We start from the raw sequence: 18,101 nt of genomic DNA on the forward strand, positions 1-18,101 counted from the left end.
AGTCTCCCCTTCTCAATCCTCCGTGAAAAAGGAGATTTGGAGAGTTGGTGCAGCGCCCGACTCATAGCATCGTTCCCTAAGCCCCTGGAAGGAGCCTTCTTGCGTCTACGAGCTGGCTGGTCATCCTCCTCACTAGAAGACATTACACTGGGGGGTGAGCATGATCTTGAGCTGTAGCTACCTCCCCGTTCCTCCTCTGAGGAAGGATTAGATGAGGATGGTGAAGACCTGCATCTGGCGCGGCGTAACTTTCTCTTCAAACGATTAATCTCCTTCTGCATGGCTTTAGCTCCATCCCCATGGGTGGTGCTGCCTCCACCATGAGTATGGCTAGCCCCGGGGTATTCTGTATGGACGCTTCCCTCACGATCCCTTCGACGCTCTAGACGCTCGAAAAGATCCTTCGGCTGTGATCCCTGTGACTCTGCGTGGTGAGAACCCAAGCCTGCCATAGTATTCCCACTCCTTCTAGACTTGAGTTCCCACAGACGGCGCCAATTGTAAGTGCACAATTGCACCTGGACCCAAAGACAATCACGGGCTCAGGCCCAATGAGCCTTAAACAATAAAATTTGTAGAGTGTGGGCTTGAAACCTAGGTTAGAAGTACTAGGAGCTTGATAACAGGCTTTTATAAACAAATACAGGTAAATAACGAACGATAATTGCAAATGGATCTCCTCGGACTCGAGCCGAGGAATACTTCTTTATTATTTCTCTTCCTTCCTTAAAGATTACAATTTCTTAATTTCCTTCTTTTTTTCCCCCATACCTTTTGGCCTTTACCCCCCTTTTATACTTCCTTCCCTGATACTTTTTGAACAGTGACTAGAAGTTTCCACCTCACTGTTCAGGGGTCACCTCCCCATTAATGCGGCTAGGGAGGTAGGTGCAGAGCCTTTAATGCGGAGGTGGCAGCCTTTGCTCTTGATATTTTCTTTAATACTAGTGCATCTAGAAGATTCAGGATGTCCCCCTTTAACCATCAGTCTTTCCAGGGTTGTGCCTCGACCTTCATAATGAAATTTTGAGTTTTCCTGGATCTGTCCGAGGTGAAACTCTCCCTCGGCTGTATCCTTGGATCCTCGGCGTATGGGCCAACTCGTAGAGTTTAATTCTGGAGCAGGTCAGCCCTCCATGCTACAGTCCAAAGGCCCATATGCCCATTTGGGTCCTTTTACCCCCCACAGTTATTGTACGACTATTTTTCCTTAAAAACATTATAATATATATCATACAGCTAATTGGTCAAAGTCATGTAAATTTAGTTTTTTTTCATTGTACAACTACTTTTCTTTTCTTTCTTTTTTCCGATAATTTTGAGTAAAAAAATAGTAGTTTTAGTTAATTAAGTGAATAAACTTAAAAAGTTACTTAATTTTTATATAACATCAATTAATTCATTATATATATATATAAAAAATAAAATATTTATTTTTATGATTATAATTAAACATGTGATTGTCCATTCTAAGGAAATTTGATTAAATTTACAAAAAAATGTCACTAAATATTATGTTTTTACATTTTGCTATCATATTATTAGTAATAAACTTATTATATTTTTATTTATATAATTTAAAATTTTATTAATTTTATTATTTATGACGTCACTGGTTTGACCATTAGTCGAATCTTGGTCCAACCAAAAAACTAGTAACCAGTTCCTTTTTTGGTTTTTTTACTGTATTGATTTATAAAACCATGGAAAAAACCCCCCCCAAAAAAACTTGAACAAAAATCTAGAAAAAAAATTATAATAAAACCACTAACAAGGCCTAATACAAGATCAATCTCATCTTAGACTAAGACTATCACTACTCCAACACTAACATGATTACATTTTTAATTCAACAAATATTTAAAAAAAATCCTTATTGTCTCAGTGCCTCATGGATTCACAAGTCATTAAACAATCTAAACTAAAACTAAATCAAACCTAAAGGCTAAAAGGAAATAAGAAACTCACTTACTCTCCCTAGACATTGCCGTCCATCAATGTTCAGCAACATTAACAACAATCACAACTGAACTCTATAAGCTTTATGTTGTAAAACTTTATGTATTTGCGTGTTTTTTAATTATTGTTGTCAATATATAAAATTTTCTTTTTATTAGATTGTGTAATTTATACATCTTGAGGAATACCCTGAAAAAAATTCTTGGAGCCAATGGGTTGTTGTTAATGTTGCTGGACAGGGATGGACAATGATGTCTGGGGAGAGTAAGTGAGTTTTTTTATTTCCTTTTAGCCTTTAGGTTTGATTTAGTTTTATTTTAAATTGTTTAATGACTTGTGACTCTGCGAGCGAGGCACTGAGGCAGTGAGGATTTTTTAAAATATTTTTTGAGTTAAAAACGTAATCGTGTTGGTATTGGAGTAGTAATAGTCTTAGTCTGAGATGAGATTGATCATGTTAGTGGTTTTATTATAATTTTTTTTCCAAATTTTCATTCATTTTTTTTTTTTGGTTTTTTCCATGGTTTTATAAACCCGTACGATAAAAGAACCGAAAAAGGGATTGGTTACTAGTTTTTTGGTTAGGCCGAGATCCCGATGGTCGAACCGGTAGCGTCATAAATAATATAATTAATAAAATTTTAAATTATATAAATAAAAATATAATAAGTTTATTACTAATAATATGATAGCAAAATGTAAAAACATAATATTTAGTGACATTTTTGTGTAAATTTAATCAAATTTCCTTAGAATGGACAATCACATGTTTAATTATAATCATAAAAATAAAAAGTTTATTTTATATATATATATATATATATATATATAAACTTTTTAATTGATGTTATATAAAAATTAAGTTACTTTTTAAGTTTATTTACTTAATTAACTAAAACTACTATTTTTTTAATCAAAATTATCGAAAAAAGAAAAGTAGTTATACAATGAAAAAAACTAAATTTACGTGACTTTGACCAATTAGTTGTATAATATATATTATAATGTTTTTGAGAAAAAATAGTCGTACAATGACAGTGTGTCTGGTAAAGCAAAAATTAAAAGTAAAGCCATAGTATAGGCTTAAAAGAATGTAGTCCTTTTTGCTTGAAAGACCTAATATATTGTTAAGTTACTCAAATTATGGACCAAAATTTAATTTTATTGGCATAAACAAAATTCATGGTGTTTCCAATTTTTTTTTAAAGGTAGATAAATATAAAATTTTAAATTATTATGTATAATTTTTTTTTTTTTAGGTCAGGGTGGTCCTGGGACCACCCTAGCCATAAGGTGGAGCCGCCCCTGCCTAGATCTGCCACTAGCCGAAACTGCTCCTTCTATGCTCCATAGCCACTCTTAATTTTATCTCTCAGTCTCTCTAGTTGCAGCAAAACTCAAGATAAAAAATCAGTGAGCTAAAGAAGTTGAAGAAGCTAAAGGATATCCACCTCAAGAGATCCCTTTGTAAAACACATATCACGGTTTTTACCTATATTTCATATTCTTTTTTTCCCTCTCTTTGTTGTAGTTGTTGTTCCAAACAACAGTGTTTTGATCTATCATCAAACATTCCAATAACCGCTTTAAAGATACTAGTTTTCGGTTTTTATGGTTGAACCGGCCGGTTCTCGATTATTCCCAATATTTAGATCTTTTCTAGTTATTTGTTGGATGAATGGCCGATCCACGAATGAACTGGTCTTATCGGCCGGTTCAGCTTTCAAAACCATGTTTTACACCCTATAGCTCCATTTTCTCTATTTTTATGAGGTAAATGCAACTCTTTGAACCAGTTGAATCGGTTCACATTTCGGATGGTTTCTTGGGTCAAACCCCAATTCAAGGGGTTCTCTCAAAATATTTGATTGACCTGTTCTTACATGTAAAAAACCGGCTTTGTGATTGGTTCATGGTTAATCTGATCGGACTAGCCAATCTAGTTCGGGTTTTAGAACCTTGGCCAAAATGACATATTAAGAGAAAGGATACTTTAATGGATGATTTGTATGTCAAGAAGTGGAAATTGTTTTTATATTCATTTTTGTGTGTGTGTGTCTTAAGATGGAGGGAGAAACAAAAGAAAGACAACAATCACAAAGGACAAGATAGATGTCGGAATGGGTAAATACTAGTTCGTTCTTAAGTCATAATTTTAGTGGAAAAAGTGTGTACATGTGTGCAATAAGTGGTATGAAATAAACACCACCATATTATAATATGTAGTAAATTTGATGGCTTTGAACAGAGCGAAGCCAACTTAAAGGCAACAAATCTTGGCTTTGAACAAAGTGCCAAGCTAACTTGAAGGCCACAATATGCTTTTTTGGCCATTTACAGCATCTCCAGCAGATTTTTTAAATTTTTGTACTGTTTGAAAAATAAATAGTGACTTTTACCTTTTAACTACCTAATTTTTTAAATACACTTTCCAACAGATTCTCTATTTTATTATCTATCTCATTTAAATATTATTTCTTCCTTCATTATTTATTCTTTTTTTAACAACTACACATCTTCCAATATTTTTTTAATCAAACCTGATTATTATAATAATAAAAGACATTTGAAGAATGAACAATAACCCATCAGATTTGATGAGCTACTGTTCATGAGCCAAAAAAAATTTAGTGTTTAGAGAATCTATTGGAGACCTTTTTTTTGCTTTCATTCTCTATTATAGAGAATATTTGGGTTTTAGCTATTCCATTGGAGATGCTCTTATAGTGCTATATGTGTCAACCATAAGAGTTTTTTTTTAAAAATTATTTTTTATTATTATTATTATTATTATTTATTTTTATAAAAGGATAGAAGCTACTTACACTTTAATATAGTCCTTGCTCAGTCCAGCCTCTCTTGGACTCTATGCACTTAGTACATGCAGAGGTACGACTTGGACTAACAAGTCCAATATAATACCAATAAAAGGCTTAAAATTTGCAATTAAGGCTTCATCTTTTGTCAACTTGAAGACCGAGATGTGTGTGTGTAAATTGTAAGATACTATATAGTTGTTGTCAGGTTCTGCAATTCGCTGCCTCAATTCTATGTATTCAATAGCTTTCGATCGATTGAAGTGGTTAAATTTGGATCTATCGAATTGCGACATACTTAATTCGTATTTCATCCCATGCAACCCATTCAATCACTAGGGTTTCACGTCTTTGAGCCTTAAGCTTATAAATAAAACCCTAGGGAATGTGAACATGACTTTTGGAGCCTAAGATACTGTAAATCTGAAGGCTTTATGCTTATTGCTTTCGAAAACTTGTGTCAGTGATCGATAGAACAATATATCGAACTGATGGTGTTGAAGTTTCTGTAATAACAATTCATTCAAGTGCTAGTTCTGAATCTTCAGGTGAATACTTGGAGTTGTGGACTAGAGGTTAACGCCATAATATCTCCTTATCAAAGAATTCTGTGGATATTGGATGAGTTTGGGCACTTTAGTTAGCTCACGAAGAGAATAAAATTATTTAGTCTATAAACTTTTATTTGATAGTGGATTTTTTTTCTTGCCTTGTAATTGAATATGTTAAATCCCTCTAGTGGGTTGTTACATTATAATTGTCATATTTATAAACCTTATAGACCTCTAGCGCGCGTACACACAAAAAGATAAAATTTGACATACATACAAAAAGAATCAACCAGTTATATTGAACGTATTGTGTAAATTCAATGAGTCCCTTGTTTATTCTGATTGTTGAATATGATAAATTTTTCTAGCTATTTTTGAATAGAAGGTAAGAAGGCAGACACAACGCAACTCACCTTCGTGCTTAGTTAGTCTTACAAGCACTAATTAATGCCAGTGAAGTCACTATTGAGCAACATTGGTTCCCCTATCAGATAAAAACTAATGCTAGTTACCAGATATTTTTGTAGGGGTGAGATTAACAACTGCTCTTAAAGTTTTAGTTAATATACTATTTTAAAAAAATTTTGATACCCATTTTTTGGAAAATGTAAAATGCAGTAAAAAAATCAGTTACATTCTCTATTTTTCAAAAACGTTTTAAAAGTTTTTTCATAAACTAATGTTTTTAGGACATTCGTTAATTTTGTAATAGTAATATTTTTAATAGCGATGTTGTTTTTGGATTTTTCATATAAACTTTTTTTTTTTTAATTTATTAGAAATATTACTGCATAAATACCCCTCCCCCCCGCGCGAATTCATAGAAATGTATCATCGGTTCTACCAATCACCTGGTGGCATATAAACTACTTATACTAATATCACCTTATTATTTACCATTAACATCTTGATATCTTACAACTGGTAAAAGAATTTTGCGGGACACCATCCCATTTGTTCAGCTTACACTCATGACTGAAGGTTTTCCTTTGTCTTTTTCTTTGTTCTTGAATATAGTCAATTCATCTCTTTAGTTAATTGCAAATCTTATAGTTATTGTTTCCAACCCAGGATAATCACTAGATCTAATCTACTTATGGAAAAATGGGGGAGGTTAATGATAAATTATCACTTGTCTAAAGTGGAAACACTAGTTTAACACTCTCTTTCAAACTCAAAATCACGCATTTAATTTGTTACTGTTACAGTTGCCATTTAAACCCATGTGTGGAGGTTTAGTGGTCCAACACCTTGTCTACCTCACCTTTAGCATTTGGGTTTGAGTTGCAGGGGTTAACACCAGTGCAATGGGGTCATGCATGAGTAGGGATAAATTTAATTTAATTTTTTAATTATTATTCTAACAACTAAGACATATTGATTGCCATATGAGAATTGTGGAAAAAAGAAAGTTGTGGTCTTACAATAACCGTTGAAACTTCCTTCAAGTTTCTGCCTGCGCTTTTAAACCTTCATGTGCATGAATGATTGTATAAAGAAAACAGAAAAACAAACCTCACAATGAAATTATGTAGAATCAAGATTCATTAATCCTTCAATACTTTTCTATGAGTAACTAAGGAACACCAGGTATATAGTAGCTTATAGAGTTGTACTTGATCAGGTATGTACAGGAAAGATGGTCCACAAAATGAGCAAATGCAATACAAGTATACAACCACAAATCTAGGCATTCATACAAGCACTTTAATTAGTCTAGACAACAAAAACAAAAAGAGAACAGTTATATATCATTTATGAAGTAAGTAGGAATAGCAAGTAGGTGCTTGGCTCTAGGAGTTGCGAGACCAAACTCTTCAGTCATGTCCAACTCAGTTGGCAACATGTGATCATTAGGAAGCTCCCAACCAAAGCAATGAACAAGCTGGCTAACACTAACGACCGAATCACAGTTAGACCCAATTGCATTCCCGGACAGCTTCTTCTCCCAGACCCAAATGGGATAAGCTCAAAGTCATGTCCTTTGAGATCTGTTGCTCCCAACAAAGATTATCAAAAAAAAAAAATGTTACTCCCAACAAATCTCTCTGGGTTAAACTTCTCTGGCTCAGTCCAAACACTTGGGTTTCTCCCAATTGCCAATACATTTATTTAAGTCTAGACTTACGAGGTACGTGGTAACCATTGATAGTGCAATCTTCCAATGACTCATGAGGTACCAACAAAGGTGCTACTGGATGTAGCCTCATGGATTCTTTTACAATCATGTCCAAGTACTCCAAGCTATCCAAGTCTGATTCATCTACCATCCTCTCTAAGCCCACCACATTGATGTTGCTGAAGTGTCCATTGAGGCTGCAAGCATATCCTATAAGAAAATCATTGTTAGGAAGTTACAACAATTTAGTCTTAATCATACAAATTTTGGGATCAACTAGTCAAGAAATCAACACCATAACAAAATTTTGATTCCAGTAAATAATTATGCTATAGTTTCAATTTGATTAATTCTTATAAAAATTAGTGTTTAAGCAAATAGTAGGATAGTATAAATACAAAATAATTAGAAATCATATCAGATACACAGTTATATTTGGTACATAATTGAATTCTACACAGACATATAAAATCGTTCCTCCACCCCCCCACACAGATATATTTGGTACATAATTGAATTCTACATACAAACATATAAAATCGTTCCTCCCCCCTCCCCCTCCCCAAACAAATAATCTAACACAAATCCAGTTAGCTTAATTGATAATTTCTTTTTGTAAGGTTGAAATTTATCAACCATTTTGTTGGCTTTATTTTATGTCAATTTGCTTGTAGAAGCCCTGTATTTATGTGGGATTCATGTAAGGGTAGTGTGTGAGAAAGTATGAAGAAATGCTCAAGACTGTGCAGTGAAGCAGGGACTCGCGGGTGGCTCACGGCTTGCAAGCCACTAGATGATGCACACAAGTGAAGCATGCAGAGAAGATGAATAGTCATGCCAGTTGGAGCACTACAGGACAAAAAGTCCAGTCTGGCCATTCTGTTTGCTCGCGACTTAGTCAAGTCGCGAGACTAAGTCTCCAGTCAGCTCTATTTTGAAAAACTGACTTTTCACAGAGAGAATTTTGAGAGAGAAACCCTAGAGAAAACCAAAATTACCTCATCCACAATCTTCACACAGAAACTCTTCAAATTTCTCTACTCTCTTCCTCTCCATTGTTACATCCTTGAGAGGTAAATTACCACAACCTTTTCTCACCATACCCATATCTGTGAGAAGGTTGTTTGGTGTTTTGGGAAGCAATTAAGAAGGGACCAGTTTTATATTGGTTGACGCTATGAGCTGTAGCAGAATTCGGTAAGCTAAAGAAGAAATAGGTTCAGCGCAACCTCGTTGGAGTAGGAGCTTGGAGGGCTTAGGTACACTGGGTAGATTAGGCTTGGAAGGTCTTTTACTGTTCATGTATCACAACTACATTCTTTAGTGGATTATTGACCGCTTGGAGGGCGACGGATAGGTTTTACGCCGAGGGCTTCGGTTTTCTCTTCGATAACACATCGTTATGTTGTCCTTGTATTTGTATCTCTCTTCCCTTAATCTTCGCCATTTAATTTTTGCTGTGAATGTGATTTTATTTGGTTTAGATTATGTTATCAATTCTGTTTTAGCTTATTTACATTTTCTGCACGTATTTTGTTTGTTAATAAGTTTGAATTGGTAATTTGTAATTTGGGAATCCAAACGTTCAAAGGTGTTTTACACACATTTTGAACTTTCACTTTCACTTTTGTTATCAAATAAAAAGATCCTAACAAGAAACTATTTTGAATACATAAAATTAATTTAACGATTTGGTATATAATGTGTTAGACTCCCTCCTAATATCATGTAAGTTCTGTGAATAATTACCAAGATTATGGTTTTGGTATTGGGCCATTCAATACGGTACTCAGATTCTTCTGATCCCATGAAGCCCAACATGACATCAACAAAGTTCTTGGTCTTATTTTCATCCCTGGATTGAAGATGCTCATCAATGGTCTTCTCCAAAAAGGCATCAAAGATTTTACTCACTGCCGAACATAACATCAATAAACTTGTTCATGTACTTCTTCCCAAACACCAAACGACAACTCATATCTGCGCTGAGGGATGAAACCTTGGTACAAAGATCAATAATATAATTAAATTACTTATATAAAAAAAATAAATTAAAAATATTGAACTTATAAAGGAGATTTTAACTCTTTGATTGTAACACTACACACAACTAAGGACAAATTTAATACATTGAGATGATGATTATATGAGAATAAAAATGATTACTTTAAGAAAGACAAAAGGTTAGTGTAAGGACCTAAAAATTCACAAACTCGTTAACACTCCTACTGCTAGTTTCCTGATCAAAGGTCCTTATACAATATATTTGGTAGAGAGGGTCCAATAACAAAAAGTCCCCATTCCATCTCTTTCAGCCCCTATTTATATAATTCGCTCCTATCATCTCAACCTTACACCTTGCCATCTATCAAGTTTTTCCTCCCGACACCTGTCTGTCGGTAACAGAACAAAACTCCAACTCTGCGTTATACACTGTTCAGGTCATATCTTCATTAATGCAACGGACAAAGCTGGTATCTTCTCATTAATGCGGCCAGAAAGGTTGGTGCCAGTCATTCAATGCAATCTCCTAGGTTACACTGCCACCTTCAGATATGTGCAATACGTCCCTTACGTCACCAGTGTCCATGCCACCTCATCTTCGGGAATCGTCAGGTGAATTTCCCTATTCTTTTATATCATCTTACTTGCTACGTGTCAGCCTTCCCTTCCTTGGGTCCTCGGGCTTCTGGGTCCTCGGCACCTCACAACAGCCCCTTTAACACTTGAGCTATTAATCATAAATTAATAACCAAGTTTTAACTTCGCATACACACTTCTTACCTGTCCCCTTGTTTTCACACGTACAGGCGTCTTTTCACTGCCCCATGACCCGCGTCAGGCGCCTCGTATTCCACGATAGAGTATTTATGGAGTCTGGCGTTTCCTTTCCCGCGCACGTTCTACGGCTGGATGGATAATGCACGGCTCAGATTTCGCTCCCAGCTATGAGCGGGAAAGTTACCGCCTTTATTTTTACCTCATTACTTCCACTTTCTCACCCCTATAAAAGCGAACCTTCAAGCTGGAGGCAGTTCATTTTGGCATTTTGAAGTATTAAAAGAAGAGTAAGCTCCCGAGGACCAATTTTAAGCGATCTTCAGAGGTGTGTTCATTTTCCTTCTGCTTCTTTCTACTTGCTTTCTTTTCTCCTTTTGTCACGGGGATTAATGGGTAGGTACGCTAAGTTAGTTAACACAGACGAGGCAAAGGCTGCCTTTAAAAATAGATATAGGATCCCTGATGACGTAAACATCATGTATTGTGAGGAAGAAGAGATTCCCCTCGTATCTCACCCACCTGAATCCGTTTTGATTCCCATGATTGCATTTATCGAGGGGGGCATGGAGATTCCTATGGGTAGAGTAACCAGAGATTTTTTAATAAATTATAGGCTTACCCCCTCACAGTGTTCCCCAAATGTCCTTAGAATTTTAGGATGCGTAGACGCGCTTAACCGAAAGATGGGGACCAATTTGACATGGCAAGATGTAAATTGGGTGTACAACTGCCAAAAAGGGGATAGGACTAAATATTACATGAAATGTAGATTCCCTTCCGTTAGGCTGATCTCTTGCTTACCCGACTCAAGTAAAGGGATGGACGAAGATTACCTTGTCGTCTCGGGCAACTGGCATGACGGCTTACACTGCCCTACCCGAGAAGGGACGCCAGGTAGTGTTCAAGAGGACTGACCTAGTATTTAGGAGTGACCAAATTTTTATGTGTACTGCTTTGTTTAACTTATTCATTCTAACAATTTCATTCCTTATTGCAGACGATTTCCATACCGCTCCGAACTTATCTGCTGTGAATCGAGCTGACCTAAACAGGATTCTTCGGTCAGAAATATTTGTACACCGGGATGGACAACTCCGAGCAGCCCACATCATCCTCGGGTACACACCATCCACCAAACATTTCCAAAGCCCGAAGAACGTAATCAGAGCAAGGGATCTACGATTAGCTCGGATTGACGTTGCGGCCCTTGGGTTCCTACTGCTCGCACCTCCGCCGGCAGGAACTCAAGACGCACAACTTCCTACTCCTCTTGCCGCCCAATTACTTTATCCTTCTTTGGACCAAGCTGCTAATCTTGTCGCCGAGGAAAGAGCTGCCACGCCCGAGCCAAATCCTCCCGAGGTGACCGAGAAGGATTTTGAAGTGTTCTACCGTCCAGACGCTCCTTCTAGCTCCAATCCATCAACCAACGAAATGGGTTTCCAAGAGAAAGAGCCCGACCTGTTGGCCTTACTGCAGGCGCACACAGGCGACTCTTCACCGGCAATTCCGGTCCCACCTCGTCCAGTTACTCCGGCTGTTACCCGCGCACCTTCCTTGGAGGTGGCGGACAAAAAACGAAAAAGAGGCCAAAGTAGCAAAACTGTGATAGAAATCGAACAAGGGGAGAGTCTTGACCCTTTTGCTAAAGATACTAGGGCTGGGAAAGCCCTTTCCAAAAAAGCTGCTCCTACTGGTTCGTCGAAGGACCCCAGTAGTGAGTCTACAAAGAAGGCGTCAGCCTGGCGACCCAACTTCACCCTCAGCTCGGGTAGCCCTGTTTTGGATGATGCTAACTTGAGGGACCCAAAGAAGGGAAGCTCGAGCCTGGTGGCCGAGTGTTTAGAGAAGGCTCTATGCCTTCTCGAAGATATGGCTGAGTTGCGGTCCTTCCGTAAGAGGGAAGTTTTCTTGTCCTTTAAGCAGGACTTAGCCAAGGTATTTTCTAAGTCTTTGCACATTCCATTTATGAGTTTAACTCTTTATTATGACTAACTCTATTAATTCGAATATATCATAGGCGGTCCAGGCTTCATTTATGGCTGAGAAGTGGGTAGATCATTCATTGGACCTTGCCTGAAAAGCTGATCACAATGCCGAGGCGGCAGTGAAGGCACAAAAAGAAGCAGAGTTAAATTTAAAAGAGACCCTCACTCGCCTGTCTGAGGTAGAAAAGCTCATAAGAATGCTGAGGCAGCCCTGAAAAGTTATGAGTCGCAAGCAAATCTTGCTCTTGAGGCCCAAAAACAGGCTCAAAGTAGGCTCGCCCTCACTGTTGTCGAGCTCAAACAAGTGCAAGGATTGCTGGCTACCAAAGAGCAGGAGCAGGCCGCTGCTGAGCAAGCGGCGTATGATGCTGGGATGAAAAAAGCTTCTGACAGCTTAACTGCCCAACTTAGAGGGGTCGCCAGAGCGTTCTGCTCGGAGGTGTGGGGTCGTGCTTTGGACGCTGCTGGGATAGATGCCGACGCTGTACTCCGAACTCCCGACAACATTTACTATCCCCTGGCATTGCGCTTAGCTCCTGCTCCCCCAACGCCAACAAGTGATCCTGCAGTGCCCATCCCTGCTCCTGATCCTTCTGATGCACTAGCCACAAAAGACCCCTTTCCCCCAGCTCAGCCCGTGGACGAAGTAACTGAGGGTGATTTGGCTGAAGAGCCAAAAAAGAAGAAAAAAGATAAAGAACCAGAGAAAAGAAAGGACAAGCAACCTGTTGCTTAGTCATTCTGTAGTTATTGTCTTTGATGTGGGATGAAAACACTCAAACCACCCAAACCGTCCGTGGACGGTCATCACCTCGGCAGCCGTCTAGAAGTTATCCTCAGGACGAGGGTAATGAACAAGGACGTCCAGAGGGTGATAGCGAAGCTACATCCCTTGTCCGTGGGGTGCGCACAGCTTATCCTGAGAGGAGTCGTCCACATGAAGATCCATGGACTAGAATTTTACACTTGGAATCAGCAGGTGCACTCGACGAAGGAAATTCAGGACGAGGGTACCACACTTGGGAGAATCTCCGAATATAATGTGACAATCCCTTATCCCACGCATAACGGTCATGTATCCGTTGTGAAATAGAAATGTAACTCCTGGACAGTTATGGCAGTTACGTTTAAGCCTCGAATCCAGGAGAGGTTCCCATTTCGATAACCGTCTATAAAGGCACTATATAAAGACTGATTCAGACAAGGCAAAGGTATGTTCAGTTTTTACTCAAGAAAGTTGGAACTCAGATTACTTAGAGGGAAAAACTAACTTTACCATCGGAGGATTTTTGGCTGGCAGCCCCGGTCGCCTTTGATACGCTTTTCGTTCTTTTTCAGGCCGTAGAAAGAACCAGCAGTCCTTTCAAGTCCGAAGCATCCAATCTACTGATTTTCTTGGCATCATCAGTTGGCGCCGTCTGTGGGAAGGGTAAACTTGTTATTCTATCCCAGACAAAAGGTTGAATGGTTCGAACAAGATCAAGGGCTACCAGCCCAGGCCACCAGGAGAGTAGGGATGCTTCCAGCAATCCCCTTCGTGATCGCAGATCAGCACCTGTAATGCAACCGCCTTCTATGCAGCACATACAATCCATGGCTGCCGCTATGGCAGAACTGACGCGTCAGAACCAGGAATTGAATAAGGAGATCAACTTCAGGAGGCAGCGTCAAGGACACATGGAGGGAAGGGCCCCAAGTCAGGAAGGAGGAGAGAATGTAGAGTTCGAAGTTAAAACAAGGGGTACCGCTTCAAGAAGGGTGCCGCACTTGGAAAAAGAAATGGACCAGATGAGAAAAGCCATGGATGAAATGAGGGAAAACATGAGGCGAGCAAACCCAGTAGATGATATGGTCCACCGAACGGACTCCCCTTTCACAGCCTCCATCAACAGTCACCCTCTACCCCCGAAGTTCAAAATGCCTTCTCTAGACTCATACGATGGAAATCGCGACCCCTGCGATCACATTGCAACTTTCAAGACGACCATGCATCTGCAGGGGGTCCCAGACGAGATCATGTGCAGAGCTTTTCCCACCACACTCAAGGGACCAGCGCGAGTGTGGTTCAGCAAGATTCCCCCAAACTCAGTGGGATCATTTGAAGAACTGAGTAAGCTGTTTGTCAACAACTTCATTGGAGGACAGCGTCACAAGCGTTCCTCCTCTAGCCTGCTGACCATAGAGCAAGGGGACAATGAGAGTTTGCGATCTTTTATCACCCGGTTTAACAGAGAAGCCTTAACGGTGGACGAGATGGATGACAAGCTATTGCTGGCCGCTTTCCACAATGGGGTCAATTCTGACTTGTTTATTCATAAGCTCTACGAGCAGGAACCACAGACTATGGCCGAGCTTGTCCATTCGGCCCAAAATTTTATGAATGCTGAAGACGCCATCATAGCCAAGAAAAGAAAAAGGGCAGAGTGCTCAGAAGTGGGCCACCATCGCTACCAGGACCAGGGACCTCGTCCGAAGAAAGTTCGAGTAGACGAGAGAAAAGATAAGGATCGTAAGAAGGCCAGTTCCTCCGCAAGGAATCAGCAATACACGCCCCTGACTATGCCGTTAGAGCAGGTTCTTATGCAGATCAAGGATGATCCGTCCTTGAAGTGGCCAGACAAAATGAAGGGAGACCCCAACAAGCGTAATAGGAGCAAGTACTGCCGTTTTCATAGGGACCACGGGCATGATACAGACGAGTGCTTTGACTTGAAGCAACAGATAGAAAATCTCATTAGACAGGGGAAATTGAGGAACTTCCTTGGACGAGACCAGAGAGACGAGAAAATGAAGGCCAAGGTGGAAGAATCGTCACGCCCCCCACTAGGAGAAATAAGGGTAATTATAGGAGGAAGTTCAACGGTGCAGTCGTCCAAATCAAGGAAGACGTACCTGAGGGTGGTGCAGAACATCCAACAGTCTGGACGACCTACTAGGACGAAGGAGGTAGACCAACAGGCTGTTACTTTCACAGACGAGGAGGCAGGACGAATTCACCATCCACACGATGACGCGATAGTCATCACCCTACTCATCTCTGACTACATGACCAGGAGGGTATTGATAGACAATGGCAGCTCCGCGTACATTCTCTACTACCCCGCGTTCCAACAAATGAAGCTAGGACGAGATCGGCTTCGACCCGGGACCTCGTCGTTGGTCGGATTCGGAGGAATGAAGGTGCAACCTGTGGGCACCATCATGTTGCCAGTAGTCGTCGGGACGTATCCGCAGCAGATAACCAAAGAGGTGAATTTCCTTGTTGTTGATTGTGCATCGTCATACAATGCCATAATTGGAAGGCCAACTTTGAACAGCTGGAAAGCGGTAACCTCTACCTACCACCTGTCCATTAAATTCCCGACCGAGCACGGAGTAGGCCAGGTACAAGGAGACCAGCTGGCTGCCAGAGAATGCTACCTAGCCATGCTGGCCATGGACGAGCATATACAGACGACGAGCATAGACGGAAAAAGGGTTGTGGCTGAGCCCACTGAAGCATTAGAGGACGTCCCTTTGGACGATGACCAGCCCGAGAAGTCTACCAGAGTTGGGGCAAGCATGGAAGAAGGGGCGAAGCACGCTTTGGTCCGGTTTCTGAGAAAAAACCTCGATGTCTTCGCATGGAGTCATGAGGACATGCCTGGAATTGATCCAAACGTCATTACCCACAGCCTGAATGTATGTCCCTATTCGAAACCAGTGCGTCAGAAGAGAAGAGTTTTTGCTCCCGAGCGAGATAATGCCGTTAAGGAAGAGGTGCAGAAGTTGGTCGCCGCGAAGTTTATCCGAGAAGTTCATTACCCAGACTGGTTGGCGAACGTAGTCATGGTCAGAAAAGCCAATGGCAAGTGGCGGATGTGCGTGGACTTCACTGATCTCAACAAAGCTTGCCCCAAGGATAGCTACCCATTGCCATGCATTGACCAGTTAGTGGACTCGACGGCAGGTCACAGGATACTTAGCTTCATGGACGCTTTCTCAGGGTACAACCAGATTCAGATGAATGAAGTGGATCAGGAGAAGACCTCATTCGTCACAAGCCAAGGGTTGTATTGCTACAAGGTTATGCCCTTCGGTTTGAAGAACGCAGGGGCGACCTACCAAAGGCTGGTTAACCATATGTTCCGTCCTCAAATCGGGCGAAATGTGGAGGTTTATGTGGACGACATGCTGGTAAAGAGCCAGGACGAGGATAAACATCTCGAAGACCTTCAAGAGACTTTTGACACATTGCGACGGTACCACATGAAGTTAAATCCGAGCAAGTGTGCTTTCGGAGTTTCGTCGGGTAAGTTCTTGGGGTTTATGGTGTCGCACAGGGGAATTGAAGCGAATCCGGATAAAATCCAGGCGATACTGAACATGGAGCCACCGAGAAATATCAAGGAAGTCCGCCCTCATCGGACGAGTCGCCGCCCTCAACAGGTTTGTATCGAAAGCTACTGACAAATGTTTACCTTTCTTTAAGGTCCTTAGGAAGGCTTTTGAATGGACGGACGAGTGTCAAAAGGCCTTCCAAGACCTGAAGGCGTATCTAATGACGGCCCCATTGTTGAGTCCGTCTACACCTAGGGAAGAGTTGTACTTGTACTTGGCAGTGTCCCCACACGCAGTAAGCTCAGCGTTGATCAGAGAAGAGGGAAGAGTCCAGAGGCCGGTCTATTACACAAGCCACGCGATGAGAGGGGCAGAAGGACGATACCCGATGATGGAGAAACTAGCCTTCGCGTTAGTCACGGCTTCTAGGAAGCTGAGACATTATTTTCAGGCACACGTCATCAACGTCCTGACGTACCATTCCATAAAAAAGGCGATGAGCAGGTTGGAAGCTGCTGGACGGCTGGTACAGTGGGCCGTTGAGCTCAGCGAGTTCGATGTCAGGTACCTCCCGAGGAGCACAATAAAAGCGCAAGCGTTGGTAGATTTCATTGCAGAATTTACCCCCGCCGGACGACTCCGAACAAGGACGAAGGAAATGAAATGTGGGTGGTAAATGTAGACGGATCGTCCACAATGTATGCAGGAGGGATTGGAATTGTACTGAAGTCCCCTGAGGGTGACAAGCTGGAGTATGCGACCCGTCTGCAGTATCCGACTACCAACAACGAGGCTGAGTATGAGGCTCTATTCAAGGGGTTGGAATTGGCCAAGTCCTTAGGGGTGGAGTCGTTAACAATCAAAGGAGACTCTTAACTGGTCATCAACCAAGTAAATGGGATGTGTGATGTCAAGGAGGATCGAATGAAGAAGTACCTTAACAAAGTGAAACGCCTTGCCCGAAAATTTTCAGCCATAAGTTTTATTCAACTTCCCAGGGAGGAGAATGCAGAAGCAGACGCCTTGGCAAAAGCCGCCTCGGCAGGGGTCATAGACAAGTTCGACGACATCCAGTACATGCCGAGTATAGACATCCCTGACATACAGCAAATAAGAGGAGGAGAGAATTGGATGAGTCCGATAATAATGTACCTCAAGGATGGGAGGCTTCCAGAGGACAAGGATGAGGCGAGAAAGTTGAGGGTCAGGTCGGCCAAGTATGTCCTCATTAATGAAGTGTTGTACAAGCGAGGCTTTTCCCAACCCTACTTAAGATGCTTGGCTCCTGACGAGTCAAACTATAATCTAAGGGAAGTTCATGAAGGATCGTGTGGAAATCATTTAGGGGCAAGGTCCCTTGTCCATAAGGTCATCCGTGCCGGCTACTATTGGCCAACAATGCAGGCAGACGCTAAAGCCTATGTCAAGGTATGTGACCAATGCCAGCGTTATAGTAACGTGCCTAGACAGCCGCCAGAGTACCAGACCCCAATGACGGCCCCATGACCCTTTGCACAGTGGGGCCTAGATATCCTGGGTCCTTTCCCCGTAGGAATCCGGCAGATGA

At 40.9% G+C, this 18,101-nt stretch overlaps 1 pseudogene; it reads right to left on the reverse strand.

Annotated features, from left to right (window-relative positions):
* Positions 1-7,070: 7,070 nt before the first annotated feature.
* Positions 7,071-18,101, reverse strand: part of LOC142625241 (cytochrome P450 71AU50-like) — a 42,742-nt pseudogene continuing 31,711 nt past the window's right edge.

Source organism: Castanea sativa, chromosome 2 (assembly GCF_040712315.1).
Source record: "Castanea sativa cultivar Marrone di Chiusa Pesio chromosome 2, ASM4071231v1".
Classification (NCBI taxonomy): Eukaryota; Viridiplantae; Streptophyta; class Magnoliopsida; order Fagales; family Fagaceae; genus Castanea; species Castanea sativa.